At 44.4% G+C, this 22,983-nt stretch overlaps 1 protein-coding gene and 2 pseudogenes across 1 annotated transcript in view; 2 read left to right on the forward strand and 1 right to left on the reverse strand.

The window, feature by feature from the left end:
* LOC125368437 (sulfotransferase 2A1-like) overlaps nt 1-22,983 on the reverse strand; it is a 108,558-nt gene that overhangs the window by 47,877 nt on the left and 37,698 nt on the right. The window lies entirely within an intron of this gene.
* On the forward strand, nt 871-14,652 carry LOC125338886 (annotated as a pseudogene).
* Nucleotides 14,699-22,983, forward strand: part of LOC125368439 — a 76,640-nt pseudogene continuing 68,355 nt past the window's right edge.

Here is a 22,983-nt window from a genome sequence, read left to right on the forward strand (position 1 = left end):
TGGCACAGATTCGAGGTTGCTAATTTCAAGGCCTTTTCTCTCTTTTCTGTGTTTTTGGCCACTGCACAGAGAATATTCTCTGCCACCCTCTGATAGAAAAGAAGACACTCGAGGGTGGACTCTGTCTGTTATTGGGGACCTAGTTAACACTTCTGTAGAGAAATCTACTATTTTATTCATGGCTCCAGTTGTGGGGCTTGAACTCAGGGCCTAGGCACTGCCCCTGACTTTCTTCTGTTCAAGGCTGGTGCTCTACCACTTGAGCCACAGCTCCACTTCCAGAATCTACTTAAAAAACACACAACACAGACAGAAGTGAGCATCCAGCCTTCTCTTGGCTGAGCCAAGGCCAGGACCCCAGGTGTAGCACCCATTTCCCTTCCTTGGCCTCAGGCACCTCCTTCCCCAGGGTGCTCCCATACCTTTCCTGATGAGTTTGATGTCAGCTGGAATAATCTCCTCCGGCACATGGCTGAGATTGGACATCTTGTTCTCCTTCATTTACTGGAAGGAACTGTTTTCTAGGACCAAATTCAGCTCTGCCGGCTCCAATACCTTCCCCAGAAACCCTCAGATCTTCTCTATCGTGTTCCTTAGTTCCTAAGGCGAGAAAAACAGGGGGCCATGGGTATGAAGAGGAGATAACATGGAGCAGGGCTCAAGGGAAGCAAAGGAAAGACAGCAGAAGGAAAATGGCAGGAGAAAGGATGAATGGAGTGCAGGGTTGGAGTCTTGGCTCAGAGGGTAGAGAGCCAGCCAAAGAGCAAAGTGTCAAGTATTGAGTTCAAGACTCCACCTCACCTTTCTTTCCACCCGTTCATCTTGTCAGTTGCTTTGGGTTGGGAGCCCTCCCCCACCTAAGGCAGGAAAATGGTGGCCACCAAGAAGATGAGAAAAAGTCTTTGGAGTTGATCGACTCTAGACTCCAGCTTGTTATGCAAAGTGGGAAGTACAGGCTGGGGTATAAGCAGACGCTGAAGATGATCAGTCAGGGCAAAGGGAAATTGGTCATCCTTGACAACTGCCCAGCCTAAGGAAATCTGAAATAGAGTACTATGCTATGTTGGCCCCAACTGCTGTCCTTCACTACAGTGGCACTGATACTGAACTGGACACAGCATGTGGGAAGGACTACAGCATATGCACACTGCCTACCACGGATTCAAGTGATCCTGATATCATTAGAAGCATGCCAGAGCCAACTGGAGAAAAGGAAACAGTGTGTAATTTTCCATTAATAAAGCCTGCCAGAGCTGGGTTAAAAACAAACAAACAAACAAAATACCCTACACAAACAAACAGAAAAAAAGAGTCTATCTTGGAAAAAAAAAAACGAAAAACAAAAGGAAGATAAGTGGAATGCAGGAAGGAATGACACACACCATGACTTAGGAAGTTGAAAGAGGAGGTGGGCTAGAGACTGGGGAGGGTAGTGGGGGATGGGTGGTGAGAAGGGGAGATGGCAGGAGGGGTGAGGGGGCCACAATGAGGGGTCTTGTGTGTAACGTCATTTATTACCTTTTTCATCTCCTCATAACTGAGGATCAGCATGTTCTCCTTCCTTTTCCTGCAGGGACACCCAGCTTCGGACGTGATCAAATCACGAAGAGCAGGGCAGAATAAATAGACCCCACCATTCCCCATCTGCCCTGGCACTGATTACGTTCATCTCTGTCAACTTTACTAGAGTGTAACTGAGAAATAAATCCTGGTCCTATTTATAACCTCAAATTTATGACTTGGTTTTTTTTTTTGTTTTTTTTTTTTATTTTTTTTGGCCAGTCCTGGGCCTTGGACTCAGGGCCTGAGCTCTGTCCCTGGGTTCTTTTTGCTCAAGGCTAGCACTCTACCACCTGAGCCACAGCGCCCCTTCTGGCCGTTTTCCATATATGTGGTGCTGAGGAATCGAACTGAGAGCTTCATGTGTAGGAGGCAAGCGCTCTTGCCACTAGGCCATATTCCCAGCCCTTCTATCACACTATTTCCTCCTGGCCAGCTGGTAAGGTGGATTTCTGCAGTGAGGAGAGGTGAGGTGGAAGGCATCATCATGATGAGAATGAGAGAGCACTGTGGTACCCGGGCGTGGCTTCCTAAAGAACCCTTTTGTTTTGTTTTTGGAGTAACCTTCTCTCATCTGAGGTGGGTGAGTCCCCGTCCTAAAGCAACACCAACTCCCCTGTCTGGGAAAAAGAGCCCAGCAGGCCTCACATAACTCATGCCGAGTGCCTTCCATGCCAAGTTGCCCCAAATCCACAATTTCCACAACTGAGCGTAAGTCCAAGTGCAAGGTCAAAGCATTGACACTTGGCACACGAGGCGCCTCCCCAGCCATGCCCAAGACACCAAGCAGCTCAGTCTGCAGGGGCACTGGCTTGGTTTATTCTACTTGAAAACACTGTAAGACTTTGTTAAATTCTATTCAATACCTGATTTTGGCAGATCACTCTTTGTAGATAAGAGTCAAACTGATGAGTGTGTGTGTGTGTGTGTGTGTGTGACTTTTGGGCTTGAAGCCAAGCCCTGGGCATTCTCATTGAATTCTTATGCTCAAGGCTGAAGATCTGCCACTTGGACCACACCTCTACTTCTGGCATCTTGATTACTTGGAGATGAGAATCTCACAGGTTTCCCTGCCTGGGTTGGCTTCCAAATGTGATCCTTAGATCTCAGCCTCCTGAGTAGCTGAGATCACAGGCATGAGCCAGTCACCTGTACCAGGCTATAGTCTTGATTAGTAACAGAGGTTAGGTGAGGGGAGAAACCATTCAAGCACCTCTAGTGAAGCTAATGTCACAGGGCCTGGACTACCCAAGAATGAGGTAAATAAAGCACAGATGTGCGCCCCCCGCCCCTCCCCCTTCATACCCGTCAGGCCGTGGAACCCTGACAGAACCATAGAGAAATGAGAGAATTACAAAAGTTCTGCCTCACTAGAAACATGGAGGTCTCAACTTCAAGTGTGCAAGTCTGTAATGGACAGCAAAACAGAATTTTTAAAAGCAGTGTTCAAGTAGAATTTGGTTGTCCGGGAAGCCAGTGAGCAGCTCACCCTTTCCCAGCCTGCAAGCTTCAGGGGCTCAATCACCCCAGGAAACTTCTGTCATGGGGCAGGAGTGAGTGAAGAGTGTGTTTTTGGTGCTGTGTTTAGCAAATGTTAATTCTAAGATGAAGCACATTGAACTCACAGATGGTGAAATTTAAAGATAAAACCTGGGGTGGGCTGGGCAGAGGGTTGCACAAGGTGTTAGAAGATATTGACATTCTTGTCTGCTCACTTCACAGCCCCCTCACCATGTCCTTGCATAAACCACTCAAAATATTGCTCCAGTGACTCTGTTTCCTTAGCCAGCTTTGTTAAACCCCAGAAATAATAACCAGATATGAGAACATCATCAGGATTTCTGATGACATAGATCACCTGACAGGGAGAAAGGAAAGAATCAAACAAACAAAAATCAAAACACATTTCCATAATTTCTCACATTCCTGATGTTGATCTCTGCTCAGATCAATTCTATAACATTTCCCTCAAACATCAAAGTGTCGATGGTCTCCTGGTTGTGCATCTGTTCCTCAAATACATTTCTGAGTTCCTCTAAATGAATTACCTGGCCAGGAATAAAATGATGGAAAGACAATGCCTTGCCTATATACATCTGGGATATTAATCTACACAGCACAGGAGAGCAGATGCTGGTTATCATTTGCTGGCCACAGATTTATAAGTTGTTGTGGAATAATCATTGAAGGGGCTGAGCAGTGGTGGTTCATGCCTCTAATTCCAGCTCCTCAGGAGGCTGGGATCAGAGGATCGACCAGGTCAGCATAGGCAGAAGAGATCAAGAGACTCTTCAATTACCTGAAAACCACAGGGGACCTGTGGCTGAAAGTGGTCATGACAGTTTTGAGAAGAAAAGCCCAGGGACAGCACCCAGGCCCTTAATTCAAGCCCCAGGAGTGGCATAAGAACAAAACCCAAAAGGCCATTGAAGGGGGGGATGGGAGGATGAAATAATACAGCAACAAAGAATTCATACCACAGGAGCCCATTCCTATGACGCTTGGGAGCAAGCAAATGTAGGTAGGGATTGCACAGGGCTAGTGCAGGCTGTGCAGGGGAAGCAGGACCTCTCTCTGGAGGACAAATGCTCCGGGTCTAATCTGGCTGGGAAGACCCAGGTATTTATTCACGGAACCTGCATTCAGAGTCAGGGTACAAGCACTAGGTCACATGACACTGAAAAAAACACAATCTCATTTCTCTCTCTCTCTCTCTCTCTGTCTCTCTCTTCCAGTCTTAGTGCTTGAACTCAGGGCCTGTGTTTTGACATGAGTTTTTGTGTCCAAGTCTGTCACTCTACCAGTGGAGCCATAGCTCCACTTCCAGCTATTCTGGTGGTTCACTGGAGATCAGAGCTTGCCGGCCTTTCCTGCGTGGGCTGGCTTCCCACCTGCATCCTCAGATCTCAGCCTCCTGTTTAGCTGGGATGACAGGCATGAGCCATGGGTATTGGCTTAAAATACAGTTTTGTTCATGTTTTAGTGCATCCTGCTCATCTGTGAGGGATTATCTGGCATGATCCACACCACGCACTCTGGTTTGGTCTGAGGACCCTCTCACCTCATGAAGGAAAGTTTCAAGCCCCACTGTGACTACAGAAGGAGAATGTCAGATCTCCTGGCTATATAAAGTTTTAAGATTAAAAGGCATTGATGGAATATATATATATTTATTTACTTATTTTTGCCAGTCCTGGGGACTGGAAATCCTGGCCTAGGCCCTGTCCCTGAGCTTTCCTTTTGCTCAAGGCTAGCACTCTGCCACTTAAGCCCCAGTGCCACTTTTGGCTTTTTCTGTTTTTTGTGGTACTGAGGAATGGAACCCAGGGCTTCATGCATGCTAGGCCACATTCCCAGCCCTGGAATAGTTATTGAGCACTGTATACTGACCTTGGCCTTGGAGGTAAAGAAAGATTTGTGGAAGAGGTGGATGGGGAGGTGAGAGGTGAGTAGGCGGGGGCCCTCCTTCCAGTTTATGGTTAATTGGTATCCACATTCAGTCTCGATCCAAGAGGCGTGGTCAAATAAGACCTCAGATCGGATCTAGTTGGGATCCCCTTTAGTGTGAATCAGACAGAGAACCTCAATCATCCAGTGGGTTCCTGGGGACAGAGAGAAAAGCAAAGGCCACCCATTTCTATCTGAATATACAACACATACACACACACACCCTATAATAAAATATATAAACCATACATCGTAATGATAGTAACGTCAGTACTGTTCAATCCGGTGGGGATAAGTAGTGTTAAGTTCATATCAATCATAGTTCACTCAAAGCTAGTATCTTGCCATCTTATAAGTCTATACTGTTCACAACAAATGAATGTTGATTTGCTTGCCACCTGGATTGACCTCCACAGTCTTTTTATCTCCTCTAGAACTTGGGGGCAGTTCTGGGCTTCGTGTGTTAGTGCACACAATTGTTATTATTATTTTTTACTATGGCCTTGTCTCATGTGCTTCAAATGGCAAAATGTCCTGAAATTGATGGTGCATGGGTCAGAGTTGTCTGCATTTTCAACACTGAGTAATCTTCCATTTTGATCTCTTAACGTATTTTGAATTATGTGTCCATTTCTCTGTGGACATTTGGGTTTAATCCACCTCTCAGCTGGCCTTGAAATCACTTCTGTGTATTCCTGCCTCTGAATTTCCAGAACATTTCAGTTGTAGTGTATCCTCTGTGCTTGCCTCCACTCTCAGTGGTCACTCACACAGGACTCCCTGCATTCTGGGATGGGCTGGCAAGTTCCTTCCATTTACTGGAAAGTTTCCAGTTGCCAGTCTCTGCCCATGAATTTGAAATCATGTCTCTACTGCAAGTAACCTCCACGCCACCCTTTACGTTGTAATATACGATGGAGGCTCCTTAAATCTTTATTTATTTAATTTTTTGGTTCGAGTCCAGGGGCTTGGGCACAGTCACTGAGCTTTAGGTCTCATGGTTAGCAATCTACCATGTGGGCGCCAGTCCTTCAGCAATGAGTGACTGCACTATCCTTCCTGGAAAGTGGGAGGAAGAGGGGGGCACAGGCCTGTCCTGTCCCATGCAGTAGGTGCCCTGTGTGCTCACCTGATTTGGGGTAGGTCACCATGAGGATGTCCTCATCCTTCAGCACCAACGTCTCATGAGCTGCTTTTATGACTTCAGGGTTGAAACCCACGGTGGGGAAAGGAAGGACCGCATACCACACATAGTCCTGTGCCTTGGCCCAGTCCCTGCGTGCCTGGCTGCTGTTCCCAGATCACTGGCACCGCCACTGGGGAGGTGCTGGCAGAGTCTGGGTTGCCATCCTGTGTGGTGAAGCCAATCGTTAACTTCGTTCATTTTGTTGTGACACGAATTTGATGATAAAGAAAAACAGTGTGATTTCTATTGGGCAACTGTGGGGGCTGATCTGTGCTCATCTGGTATTGGGTTCATGGTGAAGGGTTAAATGAAAAAAACGGCTCTGCTCTGAGGTGTTAGCCCTTTTGTTGTCAACATCAAAATATAAATGACCCTGAGCATGCTTAAGTTTCAGGAACTGGTTTGTTTGTGCTATAGCTGTTGAGCTGCAAATTCTTTAACAACACAAAAGCCAGACTCCCTACAGCGCTTGTAAATTCCTAGAACAAAGCTATCTTCAAGTCAAGAAGCTACTCTGTGCTGTGCCTGGCCTTGGGAAGGCCTGCACTGAGTATGAGATAAAAGGACATTAAAAACAGACCCAGACTGTCAATCACCCCACTTGGCAGGACAACTTGTGGGAATCCAGACAATCAGGAAACTTCCTTGATAACTTTCAACTCCCCTAGGATGCCCCTAGCCCCGAGCTAATCAGCCCTCGGTCCGTACTCTAATTATGCCCAAACACCTGGTTGCTATAAATTTCATAGTTTTTGCCTTTACAAGCCCTGTACAAATTCAGCTCAGGGCTTCTTCCTTATCTCCACTGCGTCAGTGTAAGGGACAAGGCCCGAGTTGCAACTCGCCTGATTAAAGCCTTGCTTTTGCATTTCGGAATGTCTGGCTCTCCGTGGTCTTCTTGATGGGTCTCTCTCGACTTGGGCATTACAAGGGTAGGGAATTTGAACTACAAGAGGAAATCGAAGGTGAAAGGTCTGAGGGCTGGTTTTTCTTAAAAATTTAAGACTAAAAACTGTCTTTGTATCCAGGCTCGAGTGTCTCACACCGTATTCCCAGCTACTCTGGAGGGTGAGATCTAAGGATGGAGGTCTGATCCCAGCCCAGAGAGGAAAGGACAGAAGACCTTTGTCTCCAACTAACCAGCACAACAGCCAGAAGTGAAACTGCTGCTCAAGTGATGGGTTGCCTGCCTTGACCAGAGAAACACAGGAGCAGCTCCCAGGACCCCCTCCCCCCAGTTGGATCAGGAAGTGTGAGGAGTTGGCTTCCTTCCTGTCTACTAATAATTTGTATCCATTTACAGTCTCAATCCATGGGGAGCCAGACAAATGAGGTCCCAGATTGGATCCACTTGGGATCCCCCCTTGGTGTGAATCAGACAGAGAACCTCAATCAACCAGTGGGTTCCTGGGGACAGAGAGAAAAGCAAAGACCACCCATTTCTATCTGAATATATCCATCCATACAAACAAACATATATGTATGTATACATATATATCATAATGGTACAATCTACATACCATAAACCTTAATGATACAAATTTTGTCAAGTATACCATCTGGTGGGGATAAGTAGTGTTAAGTTTATTTCAATCACATCTCACCCAATGCTAGTATTTTGACATCTTATAAAGGTACTGTCCACAACAGCTGAATATTGATTTGCTTACCACTGACTTGGGCCCAAAATCCTCTTATCTCCACTAGGACTTTGACAGTTCTGGGTCTTGTATGTGAGAGCAATCAGAATATTTTTTTTTCTCACTACAGCCTTGTCTCATGTCCTGAAAGCGGTGGAGCATGGGTCTGAGCTGTCCGCATTTTCAACACTGAGTTAAATTCTAGTTTGTTGTCTTAAACTGTTTTGGATTGCACACTCATCTCTCTGTGGATATTTGGTTTTAATCTACCTCTCAGTTCTTCTTGAAATCCCTTCAATGTATTTCTTGTATTCCAGGACTGGCCAGCTAGTTCCTTCTATTCATTAGAAGCTTTCCAGTTGCCAACTGCAATGATTCTTCAATTTCAAATCATCCTTTTTCTCCAAGCAACCTCAAAGTCATTCTTTTCATTTTAATATAGGATGGACGCTCCTCAAAAACATCTATCTATCTATCTATCTATCTGTCTCTTTTTGTGCCAGTCCTGGGGCTTGAAGTCAATCTGTCTATCTGTCTATTTTTGTGCCAGTCCTGGGGCTTGAAGTCTATCTATCTATCTATCTATCTATCTATCTATCTATCTATCTATCTATCTATCTATCTATCTATCTATCTGTTTGTTTGTGTGCCAGTCCTGGGGCTTGAAGTCAGGGCTTTGGTGCTCTAGGCTGGCATTCTACCATTTGGGCTTCAGTTTTCCAATACTGAGCTTCTACACCATCCCCAAGTGGAAAGCAGGAAGGAGTTGGGACACAGGCCTGGCCTGGCCCAATGCAGTAAGTGCCCTGACTGTTCACCTGATTTGGGGCAGGTCACCATGATGAAATCCTCATCCTTCAGCACCAGCTTCCCATGTGCTGCTTTTGTGACTTCAGGGTTGTAACCCACGGCAGGGAAAGGAAGGCCGTCATGCCACACATAGTCCTGTGTCATGGCGGAGCCCTGAGTGCCTGCATGTTGGTTGCAGGCCACTGGCACTGCCACTGGGGAGGTGGTGGCCAAGTGCGGGTTGTCATCCTGGGTGGCGAAGCCAATCATTAACTTTTCCCATTTCATTATGAAACTAATTTGATGATAAAGAAAAACACAGGGTCATTTATATTGGGCAACTGTGAAATTACTCAAGGGTGATCTGTCCTCATCTGATATTAGGTTCATGGCAGGGAATCTGAACAAGAGGAAATAGAAGAATATAGGCTTTCGGCTGGGAATGCGGCTTCATGGTAGAGTGCTTGCCTTGCATGCACGAAGCCCTGGGTTCAATTCCTCAGCACCACATAAACAGAAAAAGCTGAAAGTGAAGTGGCAGAGTGTTAGCCTTGACCAAAAAGAAGCCAGGGACAGGGCTCAGGCCCTGAGTCCAAGCCTCAGGACTGGCACAAAAAACAGAAGAAGGAAATAGGCTTGAGGGCTGGTTTTTCTTAATTAAAAAGAAATAAATTACAAATCCTTTATATTGAGAATAAATGTAAATATCACAAAAATTGCAAAGAATAAGGGTTGGACTTCTGGCTCAATGCCTTAAGTCCGATACACTAACATCACCCAAATCATTGCCAAGAGCATTGCACACATTTATTTTCTGATTTTCCCTGTTTTCCCAGGATCTTACTCCTGTCCTGGATCTTAGCCTTGAGCTACCATGTTATGGATCTCTGTGTTTCTGCAGGCTCCTGGGGGACAGGGAGAGTTTCTCAGATTTCCTTGCTACTTAGGAGGCAGGAAGTCTGTGAGACTCTTATCTCCAATTAAGTAGCAGAAAACCAGAAGTGGCACTATGGCTGAAAGAGGGAGACCGCTAGTCTTGAGGAAAGGGAACTCAAGAACAGTGTCTAGGCCCTGAGTTCAAGCTTCACAACTGACAAAAACAACACAAAACACACCAAAATATGTCTAGTAGAGAAAGTTTTTCCTGCAACTTAACCGATGTCATTCAAGATGTAAAACACCAGCCAAATTTCACCCTGAACGAAGGTGGCACTCTACAAATGGCTGATGGCATATTAGGTCATGGAGAACCATGGGACATTTTGGGTGATGTTTTCTCAGACACCTGAGGGCTGTTAGGGCTGACCTGAAAACTGGGGTAACTAATTATAAGTTTTAGTGTTAAAATTATAACAATTTCTTAGCCCTGGTGATGACTCCATGCTAGAGGCCTGGACCTCCACTCATGAGACTAGTTCCTTGTAGTTTGACATTTAAAAATAGAGGGAACACTTGTTCCCCTCTGTACCTGGGTAGCACCATGGCAACGGACAGTAAAAATGATCATAGTAATAGATTATAGAAATAACCATAATAGTAGTAGAAATGCCATGGTAACTGTTGGGTTGTTTACTTATGATTGAGTACTGGACTGTTTTAGCCCGCTCAAGCTTGTTTAGTGGTAATGGGAAAACATGGTCGCAATTGTTAAAATAAAGTTGGTATTAGGCAAGCCTGACCGCAATATTCTGCTTCTGTTAACGGCTTGCTTAACCCACTTGTGACTTGCTCTACCCTCTGCACTAACCCCCTGCATTAGTGCTTCGTGACCACCTGTTGTCAATTCCTTATATCGAGGCCAGTTCCCCATATCGGAGCGAAAATAGATAACTGAAAGGGTAGATAGCCAATAGAAACAGGACAAGATTTGCTTGCTCAATGCCATCCAATCAAGTATCTGGGAAATCAGAAATACCCTGCCCCTGTTGTAATCACAATAAAAAAAAAACCTGCCTATCTGAGGGTCAGGACTCTCAATCCAGATCCGTGGTGTCGGTGTTGGTTGGGAGTCCAGGCTCGAGCTTGAAATAAAGACTCTCATGCGTTTGCATTGGTATCGTCTCCTTGGTGGTCTTTGGGGACCAGAAATCTGGCATAACAGGGCTTTGAATGCTTTGACCTTAAGAAACAGCTATAAACAGGGTGCCAGGGGCTGGGGATATGGCCTAGTGGCAAGAGTGCTTGCCTCGTATACATGAGGCCCTGGGTTCAATTCCCCAGCACCACATATGCAGAAAATGGCCAGAAGTGGCGCTGTGGCTCAAGTGACAGAGTGCTAGCCTTGAGCAAGAAGAAGCCAGGAACAGTGCTCAGGCCCTGAGACCAAGCCCCAGGACTGCCAAAAAAAACCCCAAAAACCAAAAAACAAAAAACAAAAAGTCAGGGTGCTGGTTCTTCTGCCTGTAACCCTAGCTGCTCAGTGAGCTGAGGTCCGAGGATAGCTGTTTGAGGCCAGTACAAGCAAGAAAGTGTGTGAGACTTTTTTCTCCAATTAAGCATCTGAAAGCCACTGTGGCTTAAGAGGGAGAGCAGCAAGTAGCCTTGATCTCAAACATTCAGGGACAGTGCCCAGGCCCTGAGTTCAAGCCCTAGGACTGGCACAAAAAAAATAAAATAATGGAATTGGGGATGATTGAAAGAGATATAACATGGGGTGTGGTGAGGGGACTAGGTTATCCCTCACTCACAGAGATACATTCCAGGGTATCACCCTCCGTCTGGCACCCTGTGATTCTAGGCATTTATCAGGGATAACCTTATGGTTTGAGGCTGCTGCAAGGTGCAAAGCAGCAGCCATGATGGCCCTCAGCCTTGGGGGTGAAGGTGGCAGGAAATATTGCAGGCTGTGCACATGCTTTGGGGATTTTGGCAGAAACCTATCCTGCATGGCCAGAGGTGGAACAGGCTATCCTGGGTTTCCCAGGAAGGAGAGAAGGGGAGAGCGAGAACCTGCGGTGACCCCTTTGTGACTGAGAGGGTGTCATGGTGTCTCAGTCCAGGCCTGATGGCCTCACATTCCAGGCCCGAGGTGTATGGGGGCTCACTGACCCCATGACACCCTGTGAATTACTCATTACTGAGGGATTCAGATTTCACCGCGTCCGGCCTAAAAATGCCAAGGAGAAATGTAAGTTGGTGAATGCATCAAGCCGTATGTGTGTGCATTCCTGAGGCTTAAACTCAGGGCCTGGACACTGCCCCTGAGATTCTTTTGCTCAAGGCTCATGCTCTACAACCGGAGCCACAGCACCACGTCCCGTGTTCTACCTGGCCGGTCCTGGACGTCCCAGGCCTGTGGCCCGACTCTCTCCTGCTCTCCTTGTGGGGATCATATAGTAGCTCATTATTGAAGACCTGTGGCTAATGTGGTAGAGCACCAGCCCAGAGGATGAAACCCAAATATTCACAGAGAAACGGCTGCACAATCCAAACCAGGTTAAGTGATCAAAATGGAATATCGCTCGATGTTGAAAAGGCAGACAAAAAAGACCCATGTGAAGCACATGAGACCAGCCTGACCTTACAAAACAAAAACAACAAAAATATCCTAAAAGAAGTCATGTGTGATTTATCTCACATACAATGCCCAGCATTGCTGAAGTCCTAGAGGAGCTATAATCCTCAGAAGTAACCATAAAATGACATCCAGGTATTCAGTGCTTGGACTAAATCCTCTGGTCCTTGTTCCTTTCCCCCTCCATCCCTTTCTCCCTCCCTGCACCCAGCTCAGTCTCTGTCACACGAGTCTGTCATTGCTCTTGGCTGCCTGTCCCGTCCCTTCTTGTGCTGCCTCCACTGCTCCCTCCTTCTGAGAGCTGCTCTGTGTTCTCCTTCTCCTGCATTTTGTTCTTGCAGGACATGAGGAGCACTGTGGAGAGGATCTGTCAGTTCCTGGGGAAGAATCTGGAGCCTGAAGACCTGGACTTGGTCCTGGAGAACATCTTCTTTTGGGGCAAGAAGGAAAACACGATGTCCAATTACAGCCTGCTTGGGGAGTATTACATTCCTGCTGGCGTCTTATTGACCAGGAGAGGTGTGGAATCGCTGTGGTTTAAAGATCTGTCAGAGACCAGGAAGGGAATTCTTGACAGATCATTGCTTTGTGACAATGGCTGTTTGTGTGTGTGTGTGTGTGTGTGTGTGTGTGTGTGTGTGTGTTTCAATGTGTGTTTTCATCCTCCAACTTAATTTCTGGGCCTGGGTACTGTCCCTGAGCTTTTAAAAAAGTCTTTGCTGGGCTGGATATATGGCCTAGTGGCAAGAGCGCTTGCCTCGTATACATGAGGCCATGGGTTCAATTCCCCAGCACCACATATACAGAAAACGGCCAGAAGTGGCGCTGTGGCTCAAGCGGCAGAGTGCTAGCCTTTAGCAAAAAGAAGCCAGGGACAGTGCTCAGACCCCGAGTCCAAGCCCCAGGACTGGCCAAAAATAATAAAATAAAATAAAAGAGTCTTTGCTCAAGACTGGTACTCTACCACTTGAGCCCAAACTCCCACCTCCAGCTTTCTGTTGGTTTAGTAGAGATCAGAATCTCTCAGAATTTCCTGCCCAGAGCTGGCTTCAAACTTCTAACCTCCAACCTCAGCCATCTGAATAACTAGGATGTCAGGTGGGAGCCATCAGATCCTGGCAGGCTTGATGTATTCATTAGACATTCTATTTCTTCATCTCAGAATGGCTTTTTAAATCCAGTGCCCAACAATGATTGAATGATTTGCTCTTTGCCTGTAAAACATTAAGTTCTTTGGAAATGCTGAGTAATTGTCCTGTGCCCAAAGAACAACTGGTGAAGCTTTTCCTCCATTTTGAAAACTGGTTTTGTTTTCTTGTTGTTGTTTTGGGCAACCGGAAACTTTTCAATTTCATGCAGTCATATTCATTCATTTGATCTATTTCTTCTTGGCTGAGGCTTTAGAGTCCTAGGCAGGAAATTATCATCAAATTATTAAATTATCCAGAGATTCCTCTGTGATTCTTGTATGAAATTGAAGATTTGGGGACTACATTGAAATCCTGTCTTTCTGCTAGGCCTGTGTTTCTTAGGTTTATGGTCTTTATCATGGCTCAGTGGTTTCGTTTTTTGATGTTCCAGTTATACTTTTTTTTTCTTTCTATTTTTCTGTTTCTTCATTTCCTGTTCTAATGCACCTCCCCATTCTGGGAGTCAGAGTCTTGAGCCTCCAGTTTGGTCCCCTCTATCAAAGGATTTTCCTCAGAGTTTTTAGGGCGGGACAACACTAAATCCATCAATGAATTCACTGAGATTCTGTTAAAATTCTTGGCTGGCCAGACTCCAGTGGCTCAGGAAGCTGAGATCTGAGGATGAAGTTCAAAGCCAGAACAGCTGGGAAAAGTCTGAAGGAGTTTTATCTTCAAATAACCAGTGAGGGGTAGGTAGGCAGCACCCTTGAGCACAAAAAGCTCAAACCCAATGCCCAGGGCCAGTAATGGCACACACATACACACACACACACACACACACACATGCACAAACATACAAACCATCCCAGTGATGTTACACAAGTATTTGTTGTTTCTCAAATCTGCAACTTCAGGACAAAGAAAGGAAGCCTGAGAAACTCTTCCTGCCTCCAGGAGCCAGAGGAGACGTGGAGATCATAGCTGAGATCCTGGAGTTGAGAGAGCTCCTAGGTGAAACAGGAAATTGGAAGAAAAATGCATTGAGGACATGTGGTAATGATTTTTGGATGATATTAGTGGATTGAACTTAGGGTATTGAGTCAGAAGCCCAACCCCTGCTCTTCACAATTTTTGTGATATCTACACCTATTCCAAAAATTAAGTATTTGTAAATTTAAAAAACTTAACACAACCTGCCCTCTTGCACATTTCTTATTGTACTTCTGGCTCCCTGCTATGAAGTGAAAATCAGATCGCCCTTTGCCAATAAAAATCCCCTAGTGCCAATCACACTGCCTTGTTCTCTATCATCAAATTAGTGTCCCAATGAAATGCAGAAAGTTAATGGTTACTGATTGAATCCCCCCTATCCCCCTACCAGGATGAAGTCCAGACTGTGCCACTACCTCCCCAATGACACAGGCTTGGGACCAAGAGCCAGGCACACAGGGCTTGGCCATGACAGAGGACTATCTGTGGTATGCGGGCATTCCTTTCCCTGCCATGAGTTACAACCATGAAGTCATCAGAGCAGCCCATGAGCAGTTTGTGGTGAAAGACTAGGACGTTATCACGGTTACCTACCCCAAGTCAGGTGAGCAGACAGGGCCTTGGCTGTGGGGGAAAGGCCAGGCCTGTGGCCCCACTCCCTCCAGCCTCCCCCATGGACATTGTGCCGTCCCTCGTGACTTTCTTTCCCTCAGAGAAGAGGATCTCCCATCCATTTCACAGGAATTCCTGTGCGTGTTGTGGCTGGTAAAGTATCTGAAACACACAGTAGAACTGGGCCTACAGCAAGATTGGGTATTTGTGACTGCCTGTGGGCGGGGGAGGGGGACATTGTGAGCCACAGAGGGTGAATGCTGCAGAGTTCATAGAAGAATCACACACACCCAGTGCCTGCAATGCCCCCACCTACACTTTTTCCTAGTTTAATTCATTGTTTTAGAAGCGAAACACAGTAGGGTTACATCCACACAGGTCAGGTACTCAGTTCATTTCCTTTCCCTTGGTGTCATCTGTTCCCGCCTTCTGTCCTGTTCCCGACCTCCCATGTCCACCCACGAATTGCACAGTTTACATTCGTCCATGTCCAGTGCATTACCCTGATGTGCTTTTTCACCCTTCTTTTCCCTCTGATTTTTCTGCCCTCCCCCAACACTCCTACAGATGTCCACGTGACTCTCTTAAGGCTATCCTCACAAAGAAAAAGACTTTCTTCTTGGTCTCACTGTGAGTATTTAGAAACCTGTGTTATCTGTCACACCCCGGTGTGTTTTAGATCTAACTTGTGTGTATCAGCGAGAAGATGGGCTGTTTGTCTCTCTTGGCTTATCTTGATTTATCTCACTTAACATGATTTGTTGTAGTTCCACACATTTCTCTGCAAATGACATGTGTAAAATCCCATTGTATATAGTTACCACATCGATTGTGGGGTATCTGGGTTGTTTCAGTATCTTGTCTTTTATGAATAGTGCATCAATCAACATGGGTGTGCATGTGTTGCCATACCTGCTCAGGAGACTCAGGGTACATTCCTAGGAAGTGTATGGCCAGGTCATAGAGAAGGTCTATGTTTAGTTTCTTGAGGAACCTCCACACTGCTTTCCAGAGTGGTTGCACTAGTTTACATTCCCACCAGCAGGGCAGTAGGATTCCTTTCCCCCCAATTCCCTGCCAACATTTGTTGTTGTTCTAATTCACAATGTTGGCCAACATAATAGGGGTTAGATGTTATCTCAGGGCTGTTTTGATTTGCATTTCCTTTATGGCCAGGGATGAACATTTCTGCATATGTTACTTTCTCATTCTTACCTCTTTTTCTGAGTATTCTCTCCTTAGCTGCCTTGCCCATTAAGTAATTGGTGTACTTTGTTTAGGAGGGGTTAGTTTTTACTTTCTTGAGCTCCTTGCATATATTGGATATTAGGCCTTTGTTTGATGTATTGCTGGAATAGATATTTTCCCCCAATTGGTTGGCTGTCTTTCTAGTTTATTAACTGTATCCTTAGCTGTGCAGAAACTTCTTATTTTAATGTGAGTTTTTTCCTCTTAAATATAAAATTTTCTTTTCATGTAATTAATTTATTTAGGTTTTAAAAGTGGTCTTTTATATTGGGCCTGGTGGCTCATGCCTTCAAAAGTTTTAAGATCTGAGGATAGCTATTTGAAGCCAACCTGGACAGGAATGGCCATGAGACTGCTATCTCCAATTAACCACTAGAAAACTGGAGGTGGTGATGTGGCTCAATGTGGTAGAGCACTAACCCTTAGCAAAATAGCTCAGTGATGGCACCCAGGCCCTGAGTTCAGGTCCCACCATGAACAGTAAAAAAAAACAAAACAAAACTCAGGTATACCAAAGGGTTTCAATGCCAGAACAAGGCATCTTGATTAATATCACCCCTTCCACATAAATGTTGGAACAAGGGTTGCAGATTATCCACACATATATGCACGTATCACCTACAGTCCAGGTGTTTTGCATTGGGGATGTGTTTAACAATGGAGCTATTTTTGAGGCTGGCATATGAGACATGCTGACTTTCTCAGTCCATGCGTATGGGCACCAGCTTTTTATTCTAGCATTATCCTCAATATTTTAAAAGTTCTATATCTAGCACTTGTGGACATCTTTCAGGTAAATTCTAGCATTTTTAAATTCAGTACATGCTGAACACTGTGGGATGTACTGTTATGCCCAAGTCGAGAGAAACCCAGCAAGAAGACCACGGAGAGCCAGACGTTCCAAAATGCAAAAGCATGGCTTTATTCAGGCGAGCTGCAACTCGGCCGCGTCCCTTACACCAACACAGCACAGTCAGGGAGGAAGTCCTGAGTTGGATTTTTACAGGACTTATAAAGGCAAAAACTACGAAATTTACAGCAACTAGGTGTTTGGGCAGAATTAGCGTACGGACTGAAGGCTGATTGGCTAGGGGCATTCTAGGATGGTGAAAGGTTATCAAGGGAGTTTCCTGGCTGTCTGGGTTTTTACAAGCTGTCCTGCCAAAAGGGGTGATTGACAGTCTTTCCCAAGGCCAGGCACAACACAGAGTGGAACCTGACTTTAAGATAGCTTTGTTCTAGGAATTTACAAGTGCGTAGGGGAGTCTGACTTTAGGGTTGTTAAGGAATTGGCAGCTCAACAGCTTTAGCACAAACAAGCCTGGGTTTTATGCATGCTCAGGGTTATTTGTATTTTAATGTAAACAACAAACTAACACCTCAGAACAGAGTCGCTTTAATTTAACCTTTTATTCCCCCCTAAACTTATGGACATGAAGCACAATCCTGTGGGTCAGGCCCAAAACTTAGCTCTAACAGTTCTCTGTCTGGGAGAGGTGTGTACTTGCTTCGCTGTACTATTAGCTGTATAGTGTTTATCCTATCCTTAACAAAAGTTGTAAACGTATTAATAATACAGGGTCCAACAATCAGGACAAGCATAATCACAAATAAGGGTCTGGTCACAACTGCAAGTAAAGTGCTGTTGTCAGGTGGAATAATGGGAGTCTACGCTCTCTCCCTAGCTACCAAAGCGCCAACCATATATAGCAGGCCTGGCAAGGTAAAGTTAGCCAAGTCCATCTTTTGGTACATGGCCTCTGTTGTGGCTAATCTGCCACCGGGGTAGAATGTTCTCTCTCACTGCGAATGAGTTCACCGGCTCCAGTCATTTCGATGGCGTGGGTGAAGAGAATCCAGGTTGCAACTCCGTCCACCTTGAGTGTAGTGGGAGTTGTCAGCAGCAGGCTGTAAGGTCCCTTCCAACATGGTTCCAGGTTTCCTTGTCAGTGGCGCTTAACTCAATTGGTAGCAGGTGTGGCTCAGGAGGAGGTCCAGTCTCATAAAGGGCCTTCAGCTTGGGCCAGATCTCTTGGTGGACCTGCTATAGGGCTCTGAGGGGGGATAAAAGCTCCTAACAAATGGGATTGCAAGTTAGGATTTATGGGAGGGGATCCCAAACCTGATCCTAAGGCTACACATGAGCACATCCAGGCTTTACCTACAAAACCATCTCAGCGTGGGAATCAAGCAGTTAAAGATATTTACATGAGATTTTTCTGGTTAACATTTAGATAACATCACGTAAGTCCCTTAGCCCTGCAGATGCAGGTACAGATAAACATAGTTTACACCGAAGCCCCAATTCTGACCCTATTTATATTATAGCCAATTTGATTACATAGCAACTTTATTTATAAGCTTTAATTTTAAAACATACTGATACCATTTGCTACATACTCAAACTTTCTATCCTTTTTACTTTTAACATGCCAAAACCTTTTGATTTAAAGGAAACTTTTTTGTTCCCCCAAATTTTTAAAGTCTTTTTTTTTTGGCCAGTCCTGGGGCTTGGGCTCAGGGCCTGAGCACTGTCCCTGGCTTCTTTTTGCTCAAGGCTAGCACTCTGCCGCTTGAGCCACAGCGCCACTTCTGGCTATTTTCTGTATATGTGGTGCTGGGGAATCGAACCCAGGGCCTCATGTATATGAGGCAGGCACTCTTGCCACTAGGCCATATCCCCAGCCCTAAAGTCTTTTTTTATACTGTTTTATAAGCTGTGTCTTATAAAGCTTCATATATTTTTATTTACATTAACATCTACTTTTTTACACCATCAGTGACTTACTTGAACATTCTGTGACAATTGACAATCCTTATTTTTTAAATCCCCTTTTTATCCAGAGGAAACTATTTTGTTTTCTCTGTCCCCTTTTTTAAGGCTTTTTATACTAACTTTTTTTTGGGGGGGGGGGGCTGATGGGCGAACATCAGCTATCTTCTGTAACTTCTTTAGGCTGACTCAGGGGAGTTGACCTTACCTAGCCAGGAACCTATAACCTTAGTCTACTTTACCAAGGGGCTGTAGGATCAGATGTCAATTAGGAGCTTTACTCTAAACTGGAAATTACATCTAACATTTAACTTTAACTATACAGACTTTTTTTTGGGCTCCCGTAGTGTAGCCTTTTAACATTCCAGTTTTTTTTTTTTTGACTGGCTGGGGAACTAATCTTTGATGACCTAAAAATGCCTACATTACCTTTGCAGGCCTAGATCTCAATAAAGACAATTTTAGATCCACAAGCTTTCTTTCCTGAACAAATATGCTAGCTCAGAATTCTCATTGCCAATTAGAATTTTGAGTAGATGTAGGGGTTTGGGATTTTAAACTGTTCCCCCATGAGACAATCTTATTACTACTACTCACTATTACAGATGGTTGGCAAGTTCCTGCCCAGTAACAGACATGGGTATTAGAAAGGCATGTTTACAAACTATTTTTTTAGGACATCCCGGCTCTGATAACTTTCCAAAGGCCAAAACAGGAGTGACTCTAGGATCTGACACCATCTCTGCCATCCAAGCAGTGGCTTATTGCCTCTGAATGCTCTATCACTTTTGTCCCAGGAGTGACTTTTTCATGCTGGTGTAAATGCACCTTTGGCATTTTTCTTGGTCCATCACTGGACTTGGAATAAGGGCCTGAGTGCTGTCCCTCAGCTCTCCAGCTCAAGACTAGCACCCTACCACTTTGAGTCTCAAAGCGACTCATGATTCTGTTCCCAGCACTTTTGCTGGTCAACTAGAGATGAAGAGTCTCACAGAGGACCTTTCTCTGCCCGGGCTGGCTTCGAACTGCAGATTTTAGATCAATGAGTCTTACAAGAGGCCCTTTACTCTAATTAAGAGCAACGAGGTGGTCCACACAGAAGTAGTTTTTAAGCATGCTCTTACCTGAAACTTATTAAGGGCCAATGTTATATCTTGACAAACTTGTAGGAATCATCTGTTCTTCTCTATGGGCCTGCTGGAAACTGTTACAAAAAACTACAAACAAACTGGAATGGCAATTAAATACTCATTTTGGTAGCCATAATTTTCTTTTCTTTTCTTTTTTTTTTTTTTTACTTTGTAACAATCATTTAGGACAATTTTTATTTTTAAATCTTATATCTAGAAATTTAATTTTTTTTAAAATTTAGTCTTTAACATTTACTTTCTAGCACTCTGGCTGCTCAAATTTTTTACTTAGAAATGTATTTTAAGGCCTTTAAAGTCAAGGCGTTTACACCTTTGCCTCAGCCTTATTTGCATCCAAAAACTGAAACCCAGGGGCATTCAGCCTCCTGGCTGCCTGTTTAAAAGAGCCATTTTTTTTTCCTTTAGTCCCAGCTACTGCATGAAGACCTTTAAACTTAAAATACATTTTTTAATGCAAGAATTATAATTACAAAATTAGAAATACTTATCCATTTAGCTTTCCAATAAATTAGTGAGAAACGTTAGCCCGTTTTGCCATTTCTTCCTAAATACAGATTTAGTGAGAGTTTACTTTTATCCCCACTAGTTTAATATATATACTTTAAAATTCTCGCCTGATTATATGTAACTTAAGATAGTTAAGAGTCTTACTATTACATCACAGTATACACATATAATTTAATACCTGAATCACTAAACTAATGCCCCAAACAATTGTAACAAAAGTACTTTTAAACAGTGTTTACCAGAATTACAAACACAAGAAATCCAGTCTCAGCATCTTTGCTTTTTTAATATATCCAAATTGCAAAAATTGCACAGGAATCAAATTACATCAGACAAATAAACCTTTTAATTATTTTAAAAAAACTTTTAATTCTTAGTACCTCTCAAGGGGCAGTTTTAGAAATTCCAGTCAAATCATTTATTTTTACCACCAGGTTTTCAAAGTTTACCTGAAAACAAAAGAGACAAAAGAAAGGCCTCCGTTGGCCTGTCCTACAAAACGGCCTATCTCCATCCTACTTCTCAGAGTTTGATGAACTGTCCTGGTGCCAGCTTGTTCTCTTTTACCCACCACATGGATTCCCTCCAGGGCCTGTCACTGTGTGGGCTGGCTAAGTTGCACCTTTGCCAGATCACCCCTTGTTCCTGTGGATAGGCACACAGGCCCGTCCTAGGTTTTTCCTGTCCTTTCCTATTGGTTTCTGACTGAGAAACCTAAGCAGTTTTTTTTTTTTTAACAGTGATAAACTTTTACATCCAAATTTTTGACACTTAGCCCTGATTTTTTAATTAAAGAAACATTTTTTAACTATAGTTTTCCTTTATAACAATGTAATAATCCTTTAAAGCATTTGGTAACGCCCAAACTTGATGACCATTGGAATTTAAACTTGAACGCACTCAATTTTACATCATACTCTTGAACATGTTCATATTTATACATGAGCATACACATATATACATACACATTTAAAAGATCTTAAAGCACGCAAAATAAACATCGGCCATACATTTTTTAGTGACAAGAGGTATTTTTGCCAATCTTACTCCTTATAAGACAAAGCTTTTAACAAATGATTTTTAGCATTTCCCAGCTTTATTTTCCAGGGCTTTATAGTTTTAACAAAACATTTTTGTACACCAAATAATTTTTTGTTTAAGAAGGTTGGGTGGGAGTCCCCCAGAGTTCTTTTTGAAGACACTCATGCTCTGATTGTGAGCTGTCACCTGTACATCTTTCCAATAAGCTAAACATAAATCCAGGGGGCTAAAGGAGTCTGTCCCATTTCATCTGTCACAGTCAGGAGATACAGAAAACAGAGAAGAACAAGACCAATCCTATACCAATATAGGCATTTTTTTTTTTTTTTGCAACACAATCTTTTCTAGTTTCCGATTGGATTTACTTTTACTTTCTTTTTTAATTTACCACCAGACCTAGTCTCCTCAGTATTCAATCTCATCCTAGGCCCTTTGGCTTTTAAGTTTACTTTTTTTTACATCAAAATTTAATTAACCACATCATTTAGACAACTCAGAGCATTTGACATAAACTGAGGCAAACATGCGAAAGTGGCAAAAGTAAAAGCAGTTTGACAAATCTGGAAAAGCAATGCTGCTAAGAAAAGGAAGGGAGGAAATACGGAGGAGGAGCAGCAGAGCCCTAGCTGAGCTCCCTCCAACATCGCAGTTTTCTCACCCAATAGAAACTTTTACTCCTAGAAAGACAGGCAGAGTAAGTTCTAACAGTACAGGGATTCTGGCCAGGAAGGAAAAATCGACTTTGCTCTGCTGAAAACACAGATTTGAGCTCCGGGCGGCGTCCCGCTGCCACACCAGTGCCGGTGCCGGCACAGCACCCGGCACAGCGACCCACACTCCATGTGGCTAAAGCACACAGCGTAGACCAGGGAGAAATCCTCCAGATGGCAGCTGAGCATGGACGACCTGAAATCGCAGAGAAAGCGTGAGTACCCCACGAAAGATATTCTCACGTGCTCCCACAGAGCAGCTTCTGGAAGGCAGCCCTTACCCCACCGCCAGAAAAAAGCACCATCTTTTTTTTTTTTTTTGGCCAGTCCTTGGGCTTGGACTCAGGGCTTCAGCAATGTCCCTGGCTTCTTTTTGCTCAAGGCTAGCACTCTGCCACTTGAGTCACAGCACCACTTCTGGCCATTTTCTGTATATGTGGTGCTGGGGAATCGAACCCAGGGCCTCATGTATATGAGGCAGGCACTCTTGCCACTAGGCCATATCCCCAGCCCAAAGCACCATCTTTGACACTGGCATAGGGTCAGACAAGACTGGAACTAAAGCAGGCCTGGGGAAAGCGAGGACAAAGGAGCCATCTTTGAAAAGAGCAAGAGGGACTGACCAATGAGAGCCAGCTCTGCCAGGTGGCCTTCCAGCTCAGGAGGGAGGAACCTCCCCCAGGCA

This window comes from Perognathus longimembris, chromosome 20 (assembly GCF_023159225.1).
Source record: "Perognathus longimembris pacificus isolate PPM17 chromosome 20, ASM2315922v1, whole genome shotgun sequence".
Taxonomy (NCBI): Eukaryota; Metazoa; Chordata; class Mammalia; order Rodentia; family Heteromyidae; genus Perognathus; species Perognathus longimembris.